This window comes from Malania oleifera, chromosome 8 (assembly GCF_029873635.1).
Source record: "Malania oleifera isolate guangnan ecotype guangnan chromosome 8, ASM2987363v1, whole genome shotgun sequence".
Taxonomy (NCBI): Eukaryota; Viridiplantae; Streptophyta; class Magnoliopsida; order Santalales; family Ximeniaceae; genus Malania; species Malania oleifera.
The window spans coordinates 70,105,100-70,127,349 of record NC_080424.1 but is presented as its reverse complement, the minus strand read 5'-3'; the positions used below and the strand labels follow the sequence as shown (position 1 = coordinate 70,127,349).

General features: G+C 34.2%; 1 long non-coding RNA gene across 1 annotated transcript; it reads left to right on the top strand.

Moving 5' to 3' along the window:
• Positions 1 to 8,145: 8,145 nt before the first annotated feature.
• On the top strand, positions 8,146 to 15,837 carry LOC131161735 (uncharacterized). The gene is made up of 3 exons (XR_009138612.1): positions 8,146 to 8,440; positions 8,517 to 8,693; positions 15,663 to 15,837. It is a non-coding gene; the product is annotated as an uncharacterized LOC131161735 (long non-coding RNA).
• Positions 15,838 to 22,250: the final 6,413 nt, after the last annotated feature.

The following is a 22,250-nucleotide window of genomic DNA, read 5'->3' as shown; positions in this document are numbered from 1 at the left end:
CATTCATTGTCATTCCATATGTGAGTAAAGAACCTATAAGCTCATCTAAGGAAGTGGTTTTCAGACTTCTTCCTTCCGTTATAGCAGTGACTTTTGGTTGCCATTTAACTCGCAGCCCTCTAAGAATTTTCCTTATCATCTCATAAGTAGTGTAGGTTTTTCCTAGTACATTTAGGGAATTGATTATGTGAGTGAACCTAGTAAACATATTAGTTATGGATTCATCCGCGTTCATTTTAAATGCTTCATATTCACTTGTAAGCATATCGATCCTATTGTCCCTAACATCTATAGTGCCTTCATTTGTTACTTCTAGTTTGTCTCATATCTCTTTAGCTGATTTGTAAGCTATTATTCTATTAAATTCATTGGCATCTAAAGCACAATATAGAGCATTCATGGCACCAGAATTTACTCACAGCATCTTATAGTCTAAGTCTGTCATATCAATTTTCTCTTGTTTTCCATCAACTACCTTAGTGGGAATTTTGTCACCTTCCACAACAACCTCCCATGCTTTCCAATCCATAGTTTGGAGATATATTTGCATTCTCTTTTTCCAGAAAGTATAGTTATGTCTACAAAAGATTGGAGGCCTAGTTGAAGATTGTCCCTCTCCAAAGAGAGCTACGCCTAAGTTAGCCATTACGATCTTTTTATAGCTTCTAGTTAAGATTTGCTATTACCTGGCTTTGATACCAATTGAAATTAGGAATAACTTCCCAAGAGGGAGGGGGGGTGAATTGGCTTTTAAAATTTCTTATTATTTCTTTTTAAAGTCCTTAACTTCTTTTAATATTTAACCAATTTTTTGACTTGTATATCTATTTTGTCAATCAAATAAGAACTTGGTTTCTTTTAAACAATCAACAATACCTCTAATAAAACATTCAATATTCAACCACACAAATAATTAAACCAGTCAAGCCAGTCAATCACAATGCTAAAACCAATAACCAATTTGTTTGCCAAATATAAGTTCACTGTAGCACTATTAGATTAATAGAAGATTCAAGATTCAGTGCTTCCTGAAATATAAACACAGCTCACTTAATCTCAAGCTTTATATCATTCAATCACAATATATTTATAGTATATGTAACTTTCAACTTTTGTATTTTGTTCAGTCCTGTGGTGAATGTGAGTTTGAACAAAGCTAGGTATATAAGAAATTGCTTCCTCAATATGATGTTCAATATAAAATCCAATTACCCTTTTCAAACTTCAGAATTCAAATAAACTCCTAAGTTAATTTATCTTTGGGATGTTTAACCAAGTAACGTACTCCCGTATGGTTTCTGTAAAGTATGGTTTAAACAACGTACTCCCTCTCAGTTTCTGTAATCCCAAATCAAAATTAAACCTTAAGTTTGTTTGATTTCCAAATTTAAACCATCCGCACAATTGAAATAAGTACTGAAAATTAAGAGTAAGGAAAAGAGAGAGTGAGACGGGGATTTTTACGAGGTTCGACTTATACCCAACCTACATCCTCATCTTTGGCAAACCACCAAAGGATTATTAAACTTGTTCCTTTAACGGGCGGAACAATGCCTTTACAACACTCATTGGTTAAGGCTAGAGCTCGCCTTCTCCAAACGATATCCCCTCGTCCGGTCACTCCTTATATAGGCTAGAGCCCGCCTCTCTAAGCAATATCCCCTTGCTTAGCCAACGATCCAAATAATCCTTAGAATCATCAATCTACAAGAAATAATTCATATAGATGCGTACAAATAATGCTTAAACAAAGAGCTGATTAGTACACTTTAGAAACTAATATACTTCAAATTCAAAATATCAAAAGAATGAAGTAAGAAGCTCAATATAAATATCGCCGATTTACTTCTCTTTGATGATGATCAAGTACTTAAATCAAATACTTCCAAAAAGTTGTAAAAGCTCAGAGATTTCTCAGAAATTTCGCAGTAATTCAGAGCTTTAAAATAAATAGCAAGAAGCTTTGAGTGAAAGAGATCTTGAAAGAATTTTTTCAATGCTTGGTGTATTTTGATTCTCATAAACCATGTATATATAGGCTTCAAAAACACTTTATTTCGTGCTCTCCAAGTATACTTGGAGAGCCCCCAGAGTTTCCAAAAATATTAGGGCACAAGTCAATTAAATTTGAAAAAGAGAAGTTTGAAAAATCTGCCTGTTCTCATACTTTGATTGCCTGAGGTGCAACCTCAGTAGTCTGAAGTGGGTTCAGGAGCCTGAAGACACAGGGTCAGGCGCCTGAAGATACACTACCTGTTTGATTTTCTTCAGCAAAAATCTTTGGTTGCCTGAGGTTTTAACCTCAATCGCCTGGACCATACAAAATCGCTTTCCTTCTTTCTTTTTCAAAGATATTTGGTTTCTTTACTTTCTTACTTTTGAAAAACATTTTATGGGGTATTAAAATAAAGTCTCTAAGTCCATATTTATCCCCTAATGAACTTCATTTCATTCACAATGACATTTTTAACTTTGAAGTACTTACATGAAGATTTCCTAACAATATGAACATTTCTTGTTCTTTGAAACTTCATGATCATCTTGAAGCTTTAGGTTCATTTTATCTTCAGATGTCTTTGTGCTTCCTTGTTTGATCACTTCATGACACAATATAAACCTTTAAGCTTGTTGGTGATCTTTCGAAGCTTTGTTGAGTTTGGCTTTTTCAGATTCCTGAAAACATCATTGCTTGAACACATAATATCATTAACCTTTTCTTCACTTGTTATCATCAAAAGAAGAAGTGAAAGCCTTGTGTGGCTAACATTTTGTAATATAGAGAACGTAGATGTGGGGAGTGAGTTTGATGATGTATAATTATAAAACTATGGTATATTATGTTCAAGGTTGCTTTATTATATTCCGCTGCATGAATGGTATCAGAGACGTGAGTCAGTTTCATAACACTTCGGGCCCCACGTGGTGGGTCTGGGGTGTTACATAGAGCATACTATTTGTGATGATTTTTGGATGACAAATATTAAACACTAATTGACAGCTAGAAACACTCCACAACAAACTTGAGTGGTGGGGAGGAATAATAGGACAATAATGGATATGGTTAGATTTATGATACATAAAAAAAATTACCTAAAGTTTCTTGGGCAGAACCCTTTGCTTGTGCTATTTATGTTTTAAACTAGTATCCTACTAGAAACAATTATATGAAGACATCAAGAAGCATGGACCAACCAAAAACTAAATATTGGGCATCTTAAGGTGTTTGGATGCATTGCTTATGTGCTCACGTGCCTGACACAATTTGGAAGAAGTTGGATGATAAGGCAGAAAAATGCATTTTCCTTGGCTACAATCATGAAACAAAAAGATATAAGCTATTTAATCTGGTTACAACACTTTTGATTAGCAAGCTACTTAGGATTGCTCTACTAAAGATTCAAAATTTCCATGAAATCTTTTGGAATTTTTTTATAAAAATTTTGACGAGTCAAGAGAATTCCCAACTAGTGACCCATCATCCTCTACACTTTTGCCTATTCTTGAAGATTCATTCAGTCGAGGGTGACGTCAATTCCAATTGCCAATCAGAGTGCAGGATTATGTGATTGATAATGATAGTAATTTAATTGATAAATATGTTGTGGATTTTTCCCATTTTCTGATTGTGATTCATTATCTTATAAAGAATCTAAAAGTAAGGATCTATGATCCAAGTTATGAATGAAGAAATTCAAGCAATTGAGAAAAATAATAATTGGGAGCTCACTACTCTTCCTCGTGGGAAGAAGCATGTTGGTGTTAAATGGGTGTATAAGACCAAGTACAAGACTAATGGAGAGAAAGACCACTTCAAAACACATTTGGTAGTGAAAGGCTACAAATAGAAGGCATGTATTGGGTTGATAAGCCATAATGGAAGGATTTTCTACCAAAAAATACAGATACCTAAGATCCTAATCGCAATGAAACGGAAGATATTGTCAATAAATAGAAGTACATCCTGTTCATTAACATCTCGAAAATATTCTGCCATAGTTAGGGTAGTCAAACCAACTCTGATACAACCTCCTAACGGTTCATTCATTTGACCGTAGACTATAGATACTTTGGATTATGCAATATTTTGGTCATTAATTACTCCATATTCTTTCATTTTAGTGTAAAGATCATTTCTTTGGGAGTACGTTCAACCACTCTGCCAATTTTAAGGTGTTCACACCTATTTCCCGACTTGACACTGTGCATATGATTATTTCCCTTATGGCTCATAATTCTTGATAAAAATTTCAAATGGATGCAAAATCTATATTTTTGAATAGTGTTCTTGAAGAGGAAGTACATGTTAAGCAACCTGCAATTTATACGAAAAAAGGTGAATTGGATAAAGCTTACAAGCTTAAAAGAATTTTGTATGGATTGAAGTAAGCACCAAGAGTGTGGTATATACATATTGATTCTTATTTCTTAGATCATAGATTTCAAAAACATCCTCACGAGCATAGTTTATATGTTAAATTTGATTTGTAGGGTGGTATTCTTATTGTATACTTACATGCAGATGATTTGATTTTTACTAATGGTAATCCAAACATGATTCCATATATTAGGGATGACAATAGGGGTTTGATGTCATACTTTCTTAGTATTGAATTTGTTCAAACATATAGACATTTATTTTCCAAAAAATATATAAGTGATATTTTGGAAAGATTTCAAATGGAATATTGTAACCAATTTTCGATTGAAGACAAATTAAAACTTGTAAAGGATGGTCTTAGTAATTTAGTTGGTGCTACTAATTTCAAAAGGTTAGTGGATAGTTTGTGATATTTAACTTCCATTAGACCTAATATCGTTTATAGAGTTGGTATTATTAGCAGATTTATGGAGTTACCATGTTAGTCACATATTCGGGAAATTAAGTTTATCTTGAGATACATTAAAGGTACATAATCTCATGGAATTTTTTATTCATGTGTTAACAAAGTGGAGTATGTTGGTTACATAAATAGTGATTGGTTTGGTGACATTAAAACTTGAAAGAGTACTTCAGGTTATACTTTTCATCTTAGTTTCGGAATTTTCTTTTGATCTTCCAAAAAAATAGCAAGTAGTTGCTCTTAGGGGTGAGCAAACGGTCGGTTCGGTTAAATTCGGGTAATTAACCGAATTAACCTAAAAATTCAGTTAATATAAACCATTAACCGAACCGACCGAATTGGCGAAGGACACCGAACCGACCCCGACCGAATTGCCCATTCGGGTAATTCGGTTAACCGATTTTAACCGAAATTATTTAAAATTAATTGTTAGAAATATAATACAATTATAAATTTTTTTTAAAACTAAATCCAACTTAATTAAATACCTTATTTATTAATTTTACTAATGAAAATAATATTTTACCATAGAACAAAGAATCCAAATAGGTTAATTAAACTCCTTAATGCACTTACATAAGCAAAATTTATAGTCATAAATTATATTTAAAATCTAATTAATTAGTAATTCGGTTAATTCGGTTAACCGAAATTTTTTTTACCCTTAACCGAACCGAAACCGATTAACCGAAATTTTGTAGAATTATAACCGAACCGACCGAACCGGGATTTTTACCCGAACCGAACCTACCAATTTCGGCCGGTTAATTCGGTTAATTCGGTTTTCACCGAATTTTGCTCACCCCTAGTTGCTCTTTCTATGGCCAAGGTAGAACACATTATGGCTACTAGTAGTGCTGCTCAAACTATTTGTTTGTGTAGGATATTTGGCATATTACAACATCAACAAGATAGTCCTACATAGATTTTTTGTAATAATAGGCCCACTCTTGTTCTAACAAAGAATCTAGTTTTTATGGTAGGAGCAAGCATATCGATTAACATGAAGTATCACAATATCTTGTACTTGGTGCATGACAAAGAAATTATAATTGAAATTTGTTCACTTTAAGATCAAGTTGCAGTTATTTTTACAAAGCCGCTCAAAGTGAATACTTTTCTAAAACTCAAAAAATTGATAGGCATGATCAATTTTGAAGAACTTGTTTTAAGGAAAGTTGTGTGGGAAAATAAACCAAGTTTCCTATTATTTATTATATGAGTTTTCATATTTAGTCTTGTGTCTAAGAAACCCTAGGATCACTACAAAAAAAGGTATTTGTAGTGTTTGTAGTGATGAATTTATTAGTGACAGAGCAAAATTCGTCACTAATAATGGGTCATTAGTGACGAAAATTAAATTCGTCACTAATAGTTAAGGTATTAGTTATGAAATTATAAACCGTCACTAAAAACTCATTATTAATGATGAAAATTAAATTCATCACTAATAGTTAAGGTGTTAGTAATGAAATTATAAAACCGTCACTAAAAACTCATTATTAGTGACGAAAATAAAATCATCATTAATACTTTTGTCACTAATTATAGATTTCCTACTCAAACTATTGCAAGAAAATACTAGCGGAGATTTTTTGGGTATTAGTGATGAAAATATTCGTCACTAATAGTGGACTATAAGTGACAGTTTTTGAAACTATCACTAATACCCTTACCTAGAACTTTTATTTTCCCTTCGTGCTAAAATCCCAAATCCCCCAAATCAGCCTCCTCTCCCAACTCCCTGCACAATCGAACCCTCCTCCCTCTTCCCTATCCTACTTGCATGATTCAAGTGCATCCTCAATCAACTTACATCTTCATTGTATTTCACAGTGAATGGTACAACCTACTAGATGTTTTCCAGTTGGTAATTCTCTGATCTACCATGTTCCATTCTTTTCTAGTACACTGGTTTCTTCCTAGATAGCAGATTTCTATTCAGGTGTAATAAGAGCCTCTTGTATGTTATTGGGAAACTGGATTTTGTCAAGGTTGGCAACAAAAGATTTAAAATTTGATGTCAACCCCTGATATGACACAAAAGTATATATTGGGTGTTTTGTGCACGATGTCACACCTTTTCTTATAGCAATAGGGCAATCACTATCATCATTAGTTAACTCATTATGGGAAGTCTCAGGATTAGAGTTACCTGGTGGATTTTTGCTTGATCTAAGGCTTGGATCAAACTCTTGGATTTGCTCAAGGGATGCCTGTTGTTCTTTCTCCTTTTGGTTCTTTCTCATTCGTGAATAGATTAACTCATCATTTTTTGTTGGTTGAATAGTGTCCATATGCTGATATTTCACGAGAGATTCTAAAAAGGGATGTGAAGGAGGAATAGAGTCAATAGTTGGAATAGATTTAGAAATTTGTGATAGGTGAGAAGGGCCAGAATTGGATTTGGGGTAATATGGTTGTTGCTAAAAAAAGGTGACATCCATGGAGTGATAATATCTTTTAGTAGCTAGTGAAAAACATTTATAACCTTTTTGGTTTGGAGAGTACCTGAGAAAAATGCACTTAGGGGCTTAAGGATCAAGTTTACCCCGGTGTTGGCTATGAACATGAAGAAAACTAAGCACCCAAATACTTTGAAGGGAATAGTGGAGATGAGTCAAGTATTGGGAAAGGACTTAAGTAGAGTTTGACATGAAGTTTGGATTTTGAGAACGCGAGAGGGCATCTTGTTTAGGAGGTAGGCCGTAGTGAGAATGACTTCACCTCAAAAGTGTTTCAGTACATGTGTATAGAACATGAGGGAGCGACCAACATCTAATAAGTGTCGATTTTTTCTTTTGGCAATTCCATTTTGCTGAGAAGTGTTGATATAGGAACTTCAGTGTATTATACTTGACTTAAGAGACAATTTTCAATAATGGATTTGAAATATTCTTTGGCATTATCAGTTTTCACAATCTGTATTTTTGCTTGTAATTGTGTTTGGATCATGGTGTTAACTTTTTTGAAAATCTGACATGCCTATGACTTTTCTTTCATGAGGAATATCCAGGTAAGTCTATTCTCAAATTCCATGAGGTATTTGTAGTAACAAATTTATTAGTGATAGAGAAAAATTCGTCACTAATAATGGGCTATTAGTGACAAAACTTAAATTCGTCACTAATAGTTAAGGTATTAGTAATGAAATTATAAACCGTCACTAAAAATGCATTACTAGTGATAGTTATGATCTATTACTAAAAATACATTATTAGTGACAATTTTTAAAAATCAGCACTATCAAATGTGTTTTAGTAAAAATTTTTAAAAACGTCACTAGTTGTAGCATTTTAGTGATAGTTTGAAGAACCGTGTAAAACCCTTAACTAGAAAACCCCCTTTTGCCTTCGTTTCTTGACGCTGATTTATTCCGCAAATCCTTTTCTTTTCCTCTCCTGCCCGATATCCCTCCTCCCTCATATAGAATTCCATCCCGTTTTCCAATCTTCGGAGTCGCTAGAGTCTGCCCAAGCCATTGCCTGTCTGCCAGTCGTCGGAGTCACTGGAGTCCTCCCAAGCCACCGCTCATTTGTCGGTCAATGCTCTTGGATTTGTCACGCTTTTGATCATTCGAACAATAGCTCACAAATCAGGTTTTCCAAAATCGCCCGATTTTTCCCTAAACCCCTTTCATTTCCTCTCTCGCCTGATTTCCCTCTTCTCTCACAGAATCACATCTCGTTTACCAATCGTTGGAGTCGCTGGAGGCCACCCAAGCCACCGCCCGTCTACCCGTCTGCCAGTCATCGAAGTCGCCAGAGATCGCCCAAGCCATTGCCCATCTGCCCATCGATGCTCTTAGATTTGTCGTGCTTTTGATCATTCAATCAATAGATCACAAATCGGGTACACCAAAATCGATTGATTTTGTTGATATATCTCTATTCCTTTCACTCTTATTTGGGATCTTCTTTAGCTGTGTTTTTCAGTTTATGTTTTTTTTTTTTTTTCTTTTTATACTATCTTGATCTATGGGTGGATGTTGATTTTATACTTATGTTTGATTTTTATATGAAAGCTCTTAAATTTCTTGTTGTGCTACCTGGGTATTTTGATAATCATGGAATGTTGAGTTATCGTTTCTAGATAGTTTTAAAAATTGTTAGATTTTATCTTTTTCATAGGAAACCTTGACTTATAGTTATCCCAAAGGGGGTAAATTGAGTTATTAAAATTTTTTTTTAATTTCTTTTATGAATTCTTAATCTCTTGTCAATTTAACAATCACATAACAAAAACTTAACTGAATAATCAATCCATAAACCAATATTCAATGAATCAAATAGCCAATCAATAACTAAACCAATTAACTACAACAATACCAAATCAAGATATGATATACAGCTCTTTGGTAATTTTCAACTTTTGCAAGAACCCAAGGTATTTGTTTGTAGACCTGTGTATGTGAATGAAATTTGCTTGCTTGCTCTCAAGTAAGATTTCCGCTAAAGATTAAACAATGTACTCTCTTGGGTTTCCGCAAAAGTTTAATCAAACGTACTTTCTTAAGTTAAGAGTTTTCTTAATCTCAGTTTGTAATTTCAGCAACCTACACTTTACATACACCACAAAATATATATGTTTGCTGAAAATAAAGAGAAAGGGTAGAGAATGACACCAAGATTTTTATGAGGTTCGGCTTATCCCCAACCTACATCCTCGCCTTAGGCCAATACCACCTAAGGATTCCACTAGAACATACCTTTCTGAGTAGAGCAAACCTTACAAATCCCTCCTTAAGGGTAGAGCCCCCTCTCTAAGTGATACCCCACACTCGGTCACTCCTTCAATAGGTTAGAGCAATGCCTCTCCAAGCAATACTGCTGGAATTGGTGTATTCCCAAGAGGGGGGTGAATTGGGTATTCAAAAATTTATCTCTTAGGCTAAACTAAACTATTAGCAATAATACACAACCTAGGATCTTCTAAGCATATACCAACAGCGCAGATGAAAATAATATGTGGAAATTAAATCATGCGCAGCATTCATAATATATCAAATATAACATGCGTGTGCGGGAATATGAAGTGCAGGAAATTAAAAGCAGACACCCGATATGTTATCGGGGTTCGGCCAATATTGCCTATGTCCCCACCTTAAGCTCACAAGTAAGAGAATTCCACTAGATACTCACTTCACGAGTGGAGTGACACTGTTTACGATACCTTACCAGGATGGTGCACCTAGTTCTCTTAATTGGGTCTGAACTAGTTCAGGATTATTCACAGGGCTAGTCTCCCTCTTCCAACCATTCGTCGGGAATACAACATATACTAATAATTTGTGTACAATCGAATGTGTTTCTTACGCTAAGCAGATGTGTACAACAATACAGCTCAAAATATACTCACGAATGATATGAAAATAAGTTCAGTGTGAGTATGGTGATTTTTCTAAAAATAACTTTTTGCAATCTTTGAGTCAAGTGTATATAGTGAATATTTCAAAGATTCAACCCCAAAAGATCTCTTCCCAAAATATTTTCAAAAACTTGTTCAAAGGAAGCTAGGGTTTTTGCCTTCTAATGATCTTGCAAATCATTGTACATCAAAGTAAGCACAAATGCAAGAAGACTTTCCTAGCATAAAGTACATGTGCTCAAGTCCTTCAAGGTAACCAATATAAATTTTCTCCCAATAATATTTATCAATAAAATATATGGGAGATCCAAGAAGCTAACTCTCAAAAATAAATTTTCACAAACAAAGAACAAGTGAGAGTATGAGCTTTAGATGAAGAAAGTAAAGGCCCAAAGATTGATCAAATGCTCTCTTCAAAATGATTTTAAAAAATAAGAAGTGTAAGAGAGTATGAGTATTATGCTTTGAAAAGATTAGAAGTATTTAAGCAATAAGAGGAGTTTTGAGTATAAAAAATTTTAGAGAAATTTTCTTAATGATTTTTGTTAATCTATTCCTAATTAAGACAAATGAAGGGGTATATATAGAGTTGGAGAAAATTGTGACCATGGGAGACACGTTGGGTATTTTGGAAAAAGATTAAGTGAGTTTAATTAAAAATAATCCAATTTAAACTCGATAAAAATTGGACAACCTGAAAGGGTCAGTCGACCACTGTGGAGGCTCGGTTGACCAGGTTGCTCAGTTCGGTCAATTAGGATGTTTTTGAACTGTAGTGATGGTCGACCAAACTTGAGACGATTTCAAAACCTCCGAGGTTTGGTCGACCGGGCTAAGTTCAATTGACCTAAGTTGAATGTTCGGTTAATTAGGCCATTTTACAAACTAAGTTTAGTCGACCAGGGCATTGGGATTTCCCATGTGCCAATTCAGTCGACCAGGGCATTGACGCTCATTTTAAGGACGGTCAACCAACTGGTCTAACCATTGACCCTGGAGAGGATCGGTCGATCGAGGGTCTTAGTATATTTTGGTTTGGTCAACCGACCATATAGAATTTTGTGTTTAAGTCCTATTTTTTTCTTGAAAACACCCCTATTCTTATGATAATTATTTCTAAGATACGTAGGGGTTTTTTCATGCAATATATTTAGACCTATGGTCAGTCTAAGTGTTTAAGAGTTAACCCCAAAAATCTAGCATCATTCGACCGAAGGGTGCCTTACGGTCATTTGGTTCCCTATGGTTAATCTATGGTCATGTAGAGCTTATAATACATATCATGTATGTCATGCATTATTACAGACCAAATTTAAAACATAAATGCATTTACAATAAAAAATATCTTCTTCTTTCTTTTGCTCTTCATATTTTCATGGAATATGTCAGGAGTATGTGCTTGTTTAAGGTCTTTCTAGCCTTCACTTCACTTCATGTATATGATATGAATGATTAACCTATTCAAGTATTTAGACATACACATTAGTAACATGCGGTTTGTCATTATCAAAACTAGGGATCGGACTCAAAAAGTCCATAGATACCCCATGCTCGGTACAACGATCCAACAACCTGGACCGTTAAAGGAACTATAGGACAAAAACAAATATTGGTGTACAAAGACACTCTCACAACAAAGTAGATTAGTACAATTGAAAGCACTATATACTTCAATATCAAATATCAAAAGAAATAGATTGAAGCTCAAGAGGGATTTCACCAAGTTTCTTCTCTTAGATGAGGGATAGCAATTTAGTAACTTAGAACTCCAAGAAGGAAGATTCAGCACTTCAGAATTCTCAGCAAATCAGTTTTGTAGGAGTGAGAGCAAGAGAGATCTTTGAGAGAGCAAGAGTACTTTCATATTTGAAACAAATTTTCAATTACTTGGTGTGTTTAATTTGCTAAAACCATGTATTTATAGGCTAATAAAAGTAATTTCGTGTTACCCAAGATTACTTGGTGTATTTTCCAAGTTTTTATAAAATTTGGGGCGCAAGAAACCTTAGTTTGAATTTTAAAATATTTAAAAAATTTAACCATTAATAGTGTTCAGTAGACTGAAGTATCGGGTTCAGTCTTCTGAAGTTTTTTAAAACACTAAAAAAATTAACTGGAAATAGGGTCAATCAACTAGACTATCATGGTTCAGTCTTCTGAGGGTATACTGCCTCTTCAGGATTTCAATAGGAAATTTTTCAGCAGATTGAACTTAATCTTCAGTCTTCTGAAGAAATTTTTTAGTAGGCTGAAGTTAAACTTCAGTCATCTGGGTAGACTGAATTCTAGTTTTTCAGTTTAGTTTTCAAAAACTCTTTTTGCTCTCTTGCTTTCATTACTTATAAAACTTTTTTCGGGGTTTTTTAAAATAAGGTCTCTAAGTCACAATAACCCCTAAAGAGCTTCAAAATATTTGCAAGAGATATTTTAATATGAAGTACTTACATCATTGGTCTTAAAGCCTAAAACTCTAAGCTTGAAGTCTTTCATGATATTTTTGCTTTGTGTCCCTTTTGACTTGAGCTTGAGTCAACATCACCTGGCTTATGGTAGGGTAATACAAAGTGCAAAAGGAATGACGACAAAGCTTGTCAATTGTAATTGCATAATATTTTCTTTAGGTCTATAATAATGATATGGTCTGTAATAATATCATCTTATGCATGATAAAGATTGAATGCTCAAACCAAAACCATATATTGACCATAGGACCCATAATCCTTCAAATTAAAATATCACATCCTTTCCCATAGGGTTGAAAATATTTCACGATCAAAGTTGGGCATACCTTGATTTTTCAAGGTGTACGGTTGACTGACCTCTTGGCGTTATAAACGCCCCAGTCGACAAACTGGCCAGAAGTCAAATGTTTGACTTGTCTCGACTGACCAAACTAATTTTGAACTAAGCTTCCACGGTCGACTGAACTTTAAAATTGACTTTCTTTAGCTTCCTCGGTCGACCGATACATTAGGTTAGGATCACCTCGATTGATCGAACTTCAAAGACTAGCACACCGAATATTTGGCCAGGCGATCGAACCAATGAAGGTTTGGAAAATCACCTTTGCTCGTCCGAGCGACGCATCTCATGGCAAATCGAACCCAAAAGTTCTTTCAAAATCTCTGAGTCTATTCGAGCGACTGGCCCATAGCTCAGGGCGACCGAACCCTTCGGGTTTGCATATTTACCGCATTAAACAAGGGTTAATTTTAATTAAACTTTTCCAAAAATTTCGTCTGTGTCCCTAACGGTTCAAAATTTAGGGGATTCTATATATACCCCTTCATTTGTCTAGATTAGCATGAGATTAGAGATTTGATTAGAAAAAATTCTCTTCAAAATTTTTTGTGCTTTCATTGCTTATACAGATCATTTTCAAAACATATTTTATACTCTCAAATATCCATTCGTTTTGAAAATCTTTTTGAGAGGTTGCTTTGAAATTTATCCCATATATTTCTTGAGATATATATTGTTGGGAAAATCTAATCTTAGATTGTGAGTCTTTGCATTGCAGAACTCAAGAGATTATTTTCGTGCATATTGCTAAAACATTCTTTGCAAGCTATATTCAACATCTACTATACTTTATCTTGCAAATATTTGTTGGAGATATCCCTATACTTATTTGAAAACATTTCTTTTTGAAAGGCAAATCATCATCATCTCCTATTCTTTTTATTGAAAAATACTTTTGGAGATATTATTTTCTTTGAGCTCTAGATCTTTGAAATACACAAAGTGAATGTTTCACACCTGAGTCAAAGATCACTCATATTATTCTTTCTCACACTATTTGATAAACATATCTTTGAGAGGTGAATTTCACAAACTTTATTAAGTATAAATCTTTATTATTTGTGAGTGCATTTGTGCTTGAAATTGTACATTATCTGCTTATTGTGGAAGCACGCTTTATTTGTACATAAATTTTATATATGCTGTATTCTCGACGTATAATCCTCGAAAGAGGATAGCACTGGCCTGTAACATGCACTAGATTGCTTAGACCCGGTTAAGAAAGCGCGGGATGGTTTAGACCCGGTTAAGAAAACCAGTTGCACCTCTCTAAGGTGTGGTTATAAAAGCTGGAGTCAGCCCTATTAATCTGACCTAGAGATTCCCTTGCACAGTAAATAAAGAGTAGTGTAATCAGTGTCACTCCACCCTTTAAGTGAGCATTTGGTGAATCCTCTTACTTGAGAGCTTGAGGCGAGGACGTAGGTAGTATTAGCCAAACTCCGATAATATATATTGTGTCTACTCATAAATTCTTACAATTTATATTCCTGCACATGTATGTTATATTTGATATGTTGTGAATGTTGCGCATGATTTAATTTTTGCATATTATATTTATCTGCTCAATTGATATATGCTTAAAAAGACCCTACGTTTTGTATTACTGCTACTAGTTTAGTTGAACCTGAGAAAAAATTTTTAATACCCAATTCACCCCCCCTCTTGGGAATACACCAATTCCAACATAAAGTTAGAATACAAACAAATTTAACAAATTTAGTGGATTTAAGCATTCAGGTTTCCAAGTCAGGCATGCAAGGTCCAAACCGAGTGGGGTCAGTCTTAACATCTTCGTGACATTGAGCTGGACGTTTCAGAGCTAACGATGCCTAAAAACTCCTCCCCAAGAGCTTTTTGCACACTTAGAAGGAAAGTTAGAATACAAATAAACGTAGCAAACTTTGTGGATTTGAGCACTCAGATGTCCAAGTCGAGCATATGAGGTCCAAATTGAGTTGGGTCAATCTTGGCACATCCATGACATTGAGCTAGATGTGTAGGAGCTAACAGTGTTCGAAAACTCCTATGAGCTTTTTGCGCACTTAGAAGTAAAGTTAGATCACAAACAAACTTAGCAAACTTAGTGGATTTAAGCACTCAGGTGTCCAAGTCCGGTATACGAGATCCAAATCGAGTGGGGTTAGTCCCACCACGTCCGTGACATTGAGCTCGATGTGGGGGAGCTGACGATGCCCAAAAACTCCTCTCCAAGACCTTTTTGTGTACTTAGAAGTAAAGTTAAAATACAAACAAACTTATCAAACTTAGTGGATTTAAGCACTCAAGTTTTCAAGTCGGACATACTAGGTCCAAACTGAGTAAGGTCAGTCTCAATACATCCGTGACATTGAGCTCGACGTGCCGGAGGTGACGATACACAAAAACTCCTCCTCGATTGAAAATTATGCGCTTAGAAGCTAACCTAACAAACTTAGTGGATTTAAGCACTCAAGTGTCCAAGTCGGGTATACGAGGTTGCTGCCGAGTGGGGTCAATTCTGACTAATCAAACTTAGCTATTTAAAATTGTATCATATTTTGTTTAACTATGTCCGATCATTCTTACTACCAAATCATTTTTACTTATAGTATGTACATATATATATTCAAAAATTGTATACTAATTTTTTGTATAATTATTACTTTGTAGGGTCTACGGGTTGTCACAATAAAATGAAGACGATGTCGAGCACTACAACTGGATGCAACTTTTTTTTTTTTTTTTTTCTGCATTTTTTGTTATCTGAAGTGTAAATATGATGTTTTCCAACAATTTGTTAATGGTTTTTTTAAAACTTTATGAATTTTTCCTTTATTCTGGTTTAGTATTATGCGTGTAGAAATGTAATTACAAGTTTTTACTGGAATTAATGGGTGATTATAAAAAAAAAATAATATTTAATTATTTTAAACTTTTAGTGACAGTTTTGAAACCATCACTAATAGTAGGACTTTTAGTAATAGTTTTCAATTGAAAAAATGTGCAAGTTATAGCGACGGTCATAGGATTTTAGTGACAGTATGAAACCATCACTAATACTTAATTATTAGTGACAGTTATTAGTGAAAGTTTTTAAAATCATCACTAATAATTAGTTGTCACCGTCATTTTAGTGACTACTTTGAAACTGTCACTAAGCCGTCATTAATAAGTATCAGTGACGATTTGCTATTATTAGTGATGGTTTCAAACTGTTAGTAATAACCTTATTTTTTATAGTGGATTCTTCCTATTTGTTATATGAGTTTCTAAATTTGGTTTATTATATGTAGGAAACCCTAAATATTTAAGGAGTCTTATGTATGTGCCCCCATACTACTTGATGTTTATTGTGAAAGAATTGCTCTTGAAAATTCTACTAAAATATTCATCATTATGAATTAATTTGTGAATCTCACAAGGCTGGATTCATATGACCTAATATTTCATTGGAAACTCATTTAGGACAAAGGGCATATTGTAAAAATCTTTCTTATATACTGCAACTCACAAAATTAATAAACGGAATTGAAATTCAAATGCAAAATATAAGTATATTGCATTTTGTCTAAAACATTGGCTTAATATTTACATTGGTGCTAGGGTATTTTTAAAATAATAATAGTGTTTGAATGATATTACACAAATCCAAACCCTACCTCACATAAATGCCCCATAAATAAGAAAAGTGAAAACCAACAAAATATGAGTTTTAAAAATCTAGAATTGAGTTTAAAGAGTATATTTATTCATATTAAATATCATTTTAGAGAATAAAAATGATAAAATACTAACAAAAATATATCTCATTCTCCAACATAGAATTGACAAAAATCTAGGTAAACAAAAAATTGGGAAACACACATAACATAGAGTATAACATGTAAGAAATAGGAAAAAAAAAAAAAAAAAAATTTTTGTTTGCAGTATTTAGGGCACATATTTTGGAAAGTTGAATTTTTAGTTGAAATTACATAAACCATAATAATAAAAAAAAAAAATCTAAACCTTGAAGAATATCTTCTACATATTAAGTCACAAAAACATATGAAAGTCAATTATATAAACAAATCAAAAAAATAATGTGAGTATAAATTATTAACTTAAAGAAAACTTAATTTTAAAAATAACATCAATTTTTAACATATTCAAAGTTTTGTGATATGTGACTCACATACTAAGTGGAAAGCATGCACAAAGTAGTAGCAAAGGAAACCGTCGACAGTAACTCTCTGACCATCGATGGTTGGCTCAAACCGTTGATGCTTTGACTTAGGAAACCCAGTGCAGATTTCAAATTTTGAATAAGGGACTAAGTTGGTTGGGGTTTGGAAGGAAAACCTCTGAGAACTTCGAGAAGGAAGATAAGGCGTTGATGCTATTGAATTCCCTACTTGCATCTCACATGTATGAGAATTTGGCTACTACTCTAACATGAGGCAAAGAAAACCTGAATTTGGAAGAGGTAACAAGTGCATTGCTTGGTTTTCATCAAAGAAAAATTGCCAGTGGTGAAATTTCACATCATGAAGGGCTTGTAGTGAATAGTAATCATGAACGTGGGAGAAGAAAATTTAGGAATGGATCAAATGGTAATGAGTTTCGGTTGTAGTATGGGAAGAAGAAGGACATAAAGTGTTTTAGGTGTGGGAAAATTGGGCACATAAAATCGGAATATTCGGAGTGGAAGAAATGGAATGCTAAAAATCAGGAGGGTTTGTCAAAATTTGCAATTGTAAAGGAAGGAGACTCAAGGAGTAGTGATGGGGATATGCTATTTTCATTAGGTTCAAAATGCCTCACGAATTCTTGGATCTTAGATACCAGATGCTCTTATCACATGACATCAAATAGAAATTGGTTCAACATCCATAGGTTAGTTAATTCTGGTAATATTTTAATGGAAAATAATGTTGTATGCAAAATAGTTGAAATAAGAAATGTCAAAATTAAGATGCATGGTGGTGTTGTGAGAAATTTATGTGATGTAAGACATATATTGGATCTAAGGAAGAATGTGATTTCATTGGACATTTTAGATTGTAACAGATTTAGTTACAAGTCATTACAAGTTTGAAAGTGGAATAATGAAAGTGTGTTAAGGTGACTTGATGGTGATCAAACGACAGAAGGTAGCAGAATATCTATGCATTGTAGGGTATCACAGTTGTAGGTGGAGGTGCAGCTATAGAATCTGAGTCACATGTTCTATGGCATATGCGATTAAGGCATATGGGTAACTACATGTATTCATATGTTTAGGGACTAGTGAGGATAGCATCACAGGGTGGACATATGTATTTTGTGGGTTTATCAAGAAGGGTCTTGGTGTATCTTATGCGACACAAGTCAGTGGTATTAGCCAGGTTTAACTTGTAGTTGAGGTGGAAAACCAGATTAGGAAAGAGATCTTCAAGTCAGACATTGTATTAAGTATGCTGGTTCAGTTCAAGGAGTCTTTTGAGTAGGGAAGGTTGTATATAGGGCTTGCAGGGAACTTCTTGGTAAAGTTGGTGAGTATGGTGTGTTTCTAATTTAACCGATTGCCAAAGGTATCACTAGATGGGAGAGTAACAGGAGAGCTGTGGGCAGGTTTTGCAGTAGACTACTCTAGTTTGAGTGGATGTCCACGGGTGCACATTTCTAGTGAGGTGAGATCTAGGCTTGGTGTAATGTCTGGATAGTACATCTTTCTAGGATATAGGAAAGGTGGGTTCAAGTTGGGTGATCCAATGACAGACAAGGTGGGGATTAGTGGAGACATTTTTTTTAGTGTAAAAGTCATGGTGTAGGGCACTTAGGTAAAGGAAGAGAAATAGATGCCAGAAAACTGTAGTAGCAATGAACATGTGATGCAAGTGGAGTTATAAACTTAGGGAAGATATGACATGGTTCATAATGCAATAAGTTTTAACTCAAGAGACCAACAAGAAAACAGCGGGTCCAGATACATTATCAAACCACCACTTCAGTATAAATTTGATATTTTTGTGTTTTATGCATTCATTACTACTATCAGTAGGGTTCCTATTATTTTTCAAGTTGCAATGCATAGCAAAGGGAAAAAATATATAAATGAGTGTTATGGTGGAGGAAATGGAGTTACTGCATAAGAACTAGATGTGGGAGTTGGTGGAGCTTCCAGTGGGGAAGAGGTTGATAGGATGCAAAGGGGTGATGTTTTTGTTGTTTGTGGATGACATGTTATTTGCTGGGAAGGCTTTGACTAAGGCTAATCAGTTGGGAACTATGTTAAAAGGTTTTGACATGAAGGTTTTAAGTATGACCAAGAAGAGTCTTGGTTTTAAGATTCACAAGGGCAGAGCTGCAGGGAGATTGGTGTTATTTTAGGATGACTTTGTGGACAAAATAGTAGGGAGATTTTGTTTTTCATCTCAGGGTGGTTTTGTGGAGAATCAATATAAATTTTCTACTACTCGATACCCAAATATGGATGGTGATGTTTGGAATATGTCAAACGTCCGCTATGCCAGTGCAATGGGGTGTTTTAGTTGGCAACAGAGTCATCCGTCAGTTGTGAGGTACATTGATGCAGACTATGTAGGGAACTTTGATGATAGAAGGTTTATAGAAAGTTTTCTATTTACTATTATAGGAAGACCTTATTGGAAGTCCAGGGCATAGTCTTAGGATGTTACAACTACAACTGAATCAGGGTTCATGGAAGAAGCCGAAGCTGCCATAGGCAAGTTCAAGCCTTGCTTGGACTTAGTTTTTGTCTCCAGCTGCTAGAAAGGAGACGGTCCCAACCTAATGTCCCAAGGTCAAGGTGGAGCAACATGTTTATGTTTTCAATTTCTCCTAAGGGGCGTATGTTTGCCAATGTGGAGATTGTTGTGATATGTGGCTCACATACTAAGTGGAAAGAATGAACAAAAGGAAAACATGAAGGAAATCAAGTAGCAGCAAGGGAAACCGTCGAAGGTAGAGTGGAAAGAATGAACAAAAGGAAAACATGAAGGAAATCAAGTAGCAGCAGGGGAAACCGTTGACAGTAGCTCTCTAACCATCGACGATTTGGAGCAGTGTCTAAGAGATTTTACTTTCTGCCTAAAATTGTTGATGGTTTGCCTTAGTAAACCTAGCATAGATTTCAAATTTTGAATAAGGGATGTTAAGTTGGTTGGAGTTTGGAGGGAAAACCTCCAAGAACTTTATATATATGCTAATTGTAATGTAATGGTTCATGTATAACTTATGTCTTTTGGATAAGAAGATAGTGAAATTTTTGTCGTTTTCTCCTGTGGATGTAGGTATTACCAAACCACGTAATTCCTTGTGTATTTGTTGTTATAGATTTCATATAATTGCTATGGATTATTTTTGTATATTTTACCATTGAGCGTTGCATTTGAATGATCCTATATTTCGCTATGCAATTTGTTTTTCACAACACAAAGAACCCTAATACAAAGAGTAAAACTTGACTTAAGTAAGGATTTATAGTTGAAATTTTAAAGCTTGATTAAGATTAAAAACTATGATTAACATTATTATAACTACTAATGCAAAGCATATTGACTGTGACTCAAGATTTATGTTTCGCACAAAAATAAAATAATAGCCTCATGATTCTTTGAATCAACTTCCATGTTGGTCTAACAAGGTTTAATCTCATTTTGTTGATAACAAATCAAAGTTACATAACATGTTTGTTTAAGTTAAGTTTAAGGGCTTAAAAGCTTTTATAAATTCAAGTGAGAATGCTTGAATGAAGTTTAAACTTAAAATTATGAGCCATGATGGATATAAAGTTTCAAGTCATGAGGAACATAAAGCTTATTGAAGTGTTGATCAAAGCTCAGAAGGACATTGAAAGCTTTACAACATGAAAACTTAGGAACTTAAAGAGTTTTATCTTGATAAAGTCTTGTGTACATACTTCGATACTCAATATTAAAAATTAAAACTCTTAGGAATTTTTATGGACTTAGAGACCTATTTTTAAATCATGGAAAATATTTTCATAAAGACAAAATTAAGTTTTCCAAGTTACAAGTTTAAGTTTTTGGAACCAAACTTTGAAAAACAATAAATGACTAAGTGGTCAAGCGATTGATGATATACCATTAGGCGACTGATATGCTATTGACTTTGTTAATGAATGAATAGAATAAGATCAAGCAACTGAACCATCATGACCAGTCAAATGACCTAGTACTGACTTTCTGAATGTGATATTTTTAAAGAGCTCAGGCAACTGACCCTATGGCCCAGTCGACCTATGTTTGTGTTTTAAACTGTTAACAGCGCATAACTTCTTTCTAAATTTAAATGATTTGGTTTCTAAACTCAGAGAAATTTTGGGGAAAATGGTCTAAAATCTTTCTATTCTATATAAAGCTATTATTCTTGCAAATTAGGTTAACTCACGACACACAAACGATTCACATTTTGTGTTATATTGCTGAAACTTTTTCTGAAAAGGCTGCTGTGAGTTCTTGCTGAAACATTGAGAAATTCTGATTTGATCTTTCAAAATCCATACTGTATAATTAGATTACTAGTGATATAATGTCGAGCTTCTTCTCTTTATTGATTGTATTGAAGTATATTGTGATTCTATTGTGTACAAATTTGCTCTTTCGAGGAGTATCTCTATTGTACAAAAAATCTTGTTTTGTTTGTTTTGTTATTGATAGTTTAGGGCTTTGAATCGTTGCCTATCGAGAGGATTGTTCTCGTTAAAGAGGCATCTCCACCTTGAACGGAGAGAGGGGTACTTCACCTAGTAACGAAGTGGAAAGAAAAATCCTCAAAGTGGGTTTTTGAGGCAAGGACGTAGGTTGCTAGACGAACCTTGTAAAAATCTTGTGTTCGATCTTCTTCTCCCCATCTCTTTTAATTTCTACAAGTTATAACCTACATGTATGTTTTATATTCATTGAGAACTTGCTGAATATTTGGAATTAATTGGGATTGAACCAAGTTATTATCATATTGGCTATAATTTTGGGTTGATTGGATTAAAAATTCTGACAAGCATTAATCTCTGAATTCTTGGATGAAATAGCTGAAGTAAAGGTTTGTGATTGATTATTTAATTGAAGCTTAAGTGCTAAGATAATCCAAATTTCACTACTCAATTTGGGTCCTGAAAATATCATTGACTATTGCTGAAAATCAAATTTTGATAAATTGTTCAACTGAATTAATTGAAGTTTGAGTTTGGATTATATTTTTAGATTTCATATTCATATCTAGGATTGCCAATTGGTATAGTTCGGTTGCTGTTTA